Below are 6,000 nucleotides of genomic sequence, written 5' to 3' on the forward strand. Positions count from 1 at the left end.
AAGCTGGCCACACCATGGAAAGATGTCCTAATAGAAATTGCAATAAACAAACAATGAAGAGGAGGACTGCACTAACTCAAAAGGTTGAGGCTAGTAGTGTGACAACACCCAAGGGCAAGGGATGACTAGTGTGTAAGGGAGAGAATTTAATGTTAATGAGGACTTCACTAAATATTTCGTAGCACAAGGAGACACCAAAAAGGAAGAATCTATTGTGGACAACATGCAAATCACATAGCAAGGTATGTAAAGTGATAGTGGATTCTCGTTCAATTGAAAATATTGTGCAAGAAGAGTATGCCTTTAATGACTCTATGAATAGGACGAAATGGAGGAGCCCTTTTGAAATTGTTTATGGTATAATCCTAGGGGATTTTTGGAGTTTAGAGACACCAGAGTTACGAAGAAGAGAAGTATTATAAGAGAAATTTTTGCTGAGCATATTAAAGATATACATGGGCAGGTTAAACAATATCTACAAAAGAGTATGGATAAGTACAAGGAGCAAGAAAAAAAGACTAGGAGAGAAGTCAAGTTCAAAGTGAGGGATTTAGTCATGGATTACCTCAGGAGGGAAATGATTCCAAAAGGACAACTCACTAAGTTACCAATAAAGAAAATTAGACCACTTAAGATACTTCATAGGTATGGTGCTAATGCCCATGAGCTTGAACTCCCACCCACCTTGGGAATCTCTCTAATTCTTAATGTATGTGACATATATGCCTATAAGGCTGTAGACAAGAATGCTAACTCGACACAAGCTCAAACATCTTAGGAAGTTGACTAGGTTATAGATCCTCCTCCACCTCAACCACTATAATTAGAAATAATCATAGACACCAAATAGTGAATTAAACAAGGAAGGGTACCTACAAGGAGTATCTAGTCAAGTGGGTTGGTCTACCTAAATTAGAGGCCACATGAATGTCTAAACATAACATCATAAAACATAGAAGTTCTATCTCTAATTTGACAACTCATGGGACATGAGTTCTTTTGTACCACACAAGTATGGTGCAGGGGCACCTAGTGAAAACTAATTAAATAGACTCAGGTGTGTGTGTGTGTGTGTGTGTGTGTGTGTGTGTGTGGTTGTAATAAACCCTTGAGGAAAAAAACTTAGTTAGGGTGAGCCTAGGGAATAATAAAATGAGGTTTGCAACATACGTTGATGGTCAAATAGGCTTTCTTACCTTCTAGGATTAGTTATCTAGGTGAATCAACCCTGGTCAACACTTGGTCAAAGAGTTGACAAGGGAATTGAAATATAATTCTAGGTTAAAATCTGTCCATGCATATAATTTGGAGTCACTTGGTGAATATTTGAGGTGTTTTGTGCAAAAGATGTAAAAGTTGGAACGTTGCAACTTTGTAACTTTTGCAACTTTTTGACAAATGTTGACAATTTAGCAAGATCAACATGGGATCAGTTATGGGATGTGTCCAATTGATTGAAGAGGTCTATAAATCTTGTAAGAAGCCACTTATGAGAGGTTCAACCAATCTTGGCAAGTTTTGGAGTTCATTGTTTTTCTTGCATTTCTTGTTGTCCGTACAATTAATGTTGATATTCTAAGAAGATCATGGTTTCATGGAATGCATTTTCTTTCTTATAGTGTTAGATGGTACTTTGATTGTCTTGTACATAGTTTCATTGTATTAAATTAGGTTTGTATATATAGTATTATTTTGAAGCATTTTGTAACTAGGGATTTGAAGCAAGAATGACACAATTCTGACAAACCATGTGCTAAATCCATCATGGATTTGTGGCGTGTCATGGACATGTACAATATACATGTTTATAACTATATTTGTCTAGAATTTCATGGTTGGTAATATTGTAATTGAGATATTAGTTGATCACTTGGAGTGTTGAGCCATTGAACCAAGGCTTTGATGCAATCCAGAGGACTTGTGTGTGTGGATACAAGAATTGGTTGCTTAGGTGAACATGGGAGGTGATTTTAGAAGTGTTGAAATTGGTTTGAAATCTTCATTTGAGTATTTCACTATTAAACTTTGTGGACATTCCTAAAATGTAGGAGACCCTAGGTTTATTGAAGGTTTTGTGGTTAAGGCACTTAGAGAAAAAACTCATATGAGGAAATGTGATATTGTATGACCCATCCAAATGGGTATCTAAAATAGAAAAGAGATTTGGGTCTTGCTCAACCCATTTTTGAATGATAGAGGAAAAGCTAATATTGGAGGGCTAATTGTATTAGGCCTAATTTGCTAGTGTACCAAGCTCGAAGCTTAAGTTAAGGGAATGATTGAAACCCATTGTTGGGATTGGGAAGTTAATGTGTTTGAGGACCATTATGGGTGTTGGACACCTTGTCTTGTAAGGATCCATTAGTAGGAGGGTAAGTGTACAAAGTTGTGGTGTCAAAAGGGGGTATAAGTGGCCACTTTATTTTTGAACTCAACAATTTTTGAACTTCAACAAGAATTTGAAGATAGTTATGCTCAAAATTTTAAGATATGAAAAAAACAAAAATAGTAGTTCTCTAAATCTAATTTCTAAACTTCTAATTTTTTTTAAAAATAGCTTAGTTTTAGGCCCTCAAAAAAGGTGGCCACAGAAAGTGGTACTATTTTATTAAAAAAAACATAACATAGTGCAAAGTGTGGGCCCCTAAAGTTTTAACTTTTTTTTTTTGAAATTCTTTAATAACCATGGTCAAAAGTTACCTAACATTGTGTAGTTTATGCTAGCTTTTTTGTGTAATTTTATAATGTGCATTTTTTTAATGAATTTTGTAAGTGGGTACATCTCAAAAATGTGAAATATCTGTGTGCTCCCCTTAGAAATTATTGAGAACTAATCTTAAATCATTTTTTTCAGTGTGTAGAACGGAGTCTAGTTTCTAAAAAACTAACTTGTTGCAAAGTTTAATGAACGAGCTAAAATTTACACCTCAATTAGTACATGTTGGTTTTTGAGAGAAAAAGGACATACTTTCAAAAAAAATTATAGTTGAAAGGCTTGAAATAGTATGAATTAGAAATAAATTATATGGTTATATAGCTAACACAAAGATCTACAATATCGTGTAACTTGGTTTTATCAATACTCAACCATAAGGAAACTTGAAGGAGAGCACGAAAGAAAAATCAATAATTTTTTGTATGCTTGTTGCGAAATACGTTTTGTACCAGTTTAGAGCCTCCAAACCTTTGGGTTAGATCCCTAAGGAAAATCCAAGCCTTAGGCTTGGTTTACTCTAATACTTTATATAGCGCATGTATAGTGCACACACACTTTGTCAGCCTTGTATTTCAATAGAGAGGATGGATAGGGAGAGAGGGAAGGATAGAGGTAGAGAGGGAGATAGGGTAGAGAGTGATAAAGAGTAGAGGATGGGGAGAGAGTAGTGGATAGGATGTAGAAAGAGTGAGGATGTGGAGAGAGCAAGGGAAAAAAGAGAGAATGGAGAGAGAAGGCTAGAGAGAGAAGAGGATGGGGAAAGAGCATGGGATAGGATGTAGAGAGAGAGTGAGGGATTAAAGTAGAGTAAGAGAGTAAGAGAGAGTAGGGGATGGGGAGGGAGAAAGGGATGAGAGTGAGAGAAATAGAGCTACAACTCAAGAGAGAGATGGAAATTGATAGAGTGTAGGGGATGGGTTAAAGAGTATGGGATACAATACAGAGAGAGAGAGAGAGAGAGAGAGAGAGAGAGAGAGAGAGAGAGAGAGAGAGTTTTCACATAGTGTGTACAAACTATGTGAAAACACCAAAAAATGGTTACAAGGGAAGTTTGGGTGCCTACCGACCCATATTCTATGTTGTTGTCTATATTCTTTTCTATTGTTTTGACAAAAAAATGGGTTTCATGGTATTGGAAGCTAGCAAACACCAAATTCAATCATTGGATACACTATTTGAAGGGTTTTTGAACATTCTTCGTATAGAAAAGGTTAGTGCACTCATTTTTTAACATTTATTGTTACTATAGAGACAAATTTCATTATAATTTGACAAGTTGTTGAATATATAGTGAATTCATTAAAATTTGTATGTTTTAATGAATTGTTATTTGGAAATGGTTAGAAATTTTAATGTATGAATAATTCATTATAATTTTACAAGTTGTTTAATATATTGTGTATCCATTGTAATAATTGTAATTTGTATATGTATTTGAATGATTTTTTATTTACAAATTGTATGTAATTCAGATGTTTGAATAATTTGACGTGTAGAAATCATCATCATGCAAGGAAGAAACCAAAAACTCAACAATAGAAGAGAGGGAGAGAGATTTGACAATTAAAAGAGATAAAATGTTACTACTATGTGAACAAAGAAAATTGTAATGCAATAATGAAAAATTGTCTTTCAAAGAGGAACATGAACCACCAATACAAAGAAATAAAGAGAAAGAATTGGAAAGACAAAGAGAAAAAATGAGACTCTTATGCTCAAGATGACAATTGAATTGTGAATCTACACCATATTGCAATGTCGGAGTGATATCATCATCTCATGTGGAAGAGATGCCAATTTCTATGTCGACGATGTACGCACTCCATCATGTCATGTTGAAGGTACAACATCAACATATCAAGTAGGTGTTATTCCATTTGTTGCATCTTATTGCCAAGGTACATCATCTTCGGTTCAAGGTACACAATTCACTCAACCTTATGTTGATGTTCAAAATGTCGAGGGAATGGAAGAAATTATAACACCTTCTAGAATTTGTTTTAGAAGAGTACATTTTTTGATTGATATTGATACTAACATTTTGAAATAAATTCTTGACAATATTAGCAAGCGTACTTGTGAAAGAAAAGCTAATCATATATGAAGATTATTATTTGAAGAATTAAATGTATCAAGTCAATGCCAAATATTTATTGAAATGATGAAGATTTTGAAATTTAGGCCCATCATGAAGATTCTTGGCCTAAGAACGATGGATGAGTCAAATGAAAAAATCATTATAAAGAATCTAATGAGTGCATACGGCAAAATGGGTTCTAAATCATGCACCAAAGATAACAATATCACAAGACACATACATATATCAACAATATTAAGTACTCAAATGAAGAAAGATCAAATCATGAGAAAGAAAAGAAAAAAATTGAAAATTGGTAGAGGTACTATAAGGAAATCCATGCTAAGATGTGAGAGTGGAAGATCCAACAAAAAAATGAGTTATGAACATTTAGCGGTAGACTACTGCGAAAGGATAAAGAAATTAGTGAAGCTTTGAAATTGCCACTAAATGTTTTTGGACAAATAACAAACGTGTTTCCCCTAATCAAATATATGTTGTAAGAAGGAGTATTGGTAGCCGAATCATGATCCACATGTGAAACAATTTTTGGATTCAACTTAGACACAATTTTTTGCAAAATTTATGGGTATGTATCCTCAAATTTGAATAAGTCAAAGATTTTTGAGATGGGTAAACCTTTTTATGTGAAAAATAAATAAAAAATACACAACTTCTTGTTGTTGGATACATATTGAATTTTCTAACCATTTTGATGTTCTTAGGCATATATGTGTGTTTTTGCTTTCTAAGTTTGTTTTGTAGGACTGTGACATAAATGAGCCAGCTAGATCTTCAAGGGAATTCATATTCATCATTTTATGTGAAATAGGGGATGATCAATAGTTTTACAAGTTATAATTTTTGGATGGTACGTACTTATTTTGTTGTTCTTTGCAGCTTTTATCAACTTGTGAAGATATGGATAGTATACATGCAATTTGAAATCAAATAGTAGATTATGGAGAATATAAGACAGTGACATATGCTCTAAAAGAAGGGAAACATGGTAAAAGATGTGTTTGTAGTCATTGAAAAGATTCTAGTGTATGAGTTTTGGAATCTCTAACTGTTGTTCTCTATTAGTGTCAAACACTGAGTCATATGCTAGATAGAGTCAGACGACCATCACTATGATCGAGCTACTCTATATAGGCTGAGTCATGAGATAGACTTATATATAGACTTGTATATACCGATTTCTATA

General features: G+C 33.9%; 1 long non-coding RNA gene across 1 annotated transcript in view; it reads left to right on the plus strand.

The window, feature by feature from the left end:
- Nucleotides 1-4,694, plus strand: part of LOC149569178 (uncharacterized) — a 163,082-nt gene extending 158,388 nt beyond the window's left edge. The window contains exon 5 of the long non-coding RNA XR_016361731.1: nt 4,213-4,694. This is a non-coding gene — a long non-coding RNA (uncharacterized LOC149569178). The remainder of the gene's footprint in view (nt 1-4,212) is intronic.
- Nucleotides 4,695-6,000: the final 1,306 nt, after the last annotated feature.

The sequence above is a fragment of the Cupressus sempervirens genome, chromosome 3 (genome assembly GCF_028749045.1).
Source record: "Cupressus sempervirens isolate cs-2001-9-10 chromosome 3, ASM2874904v1, whole genome shotgun sequence".
NCBI classification, from domain to species: Eukaryota; Viridiplantae; Streptophyta; class Pinopsida; order Cupressales; family Cupressaceae; genus Cupressus; species Cupressus sempervirens.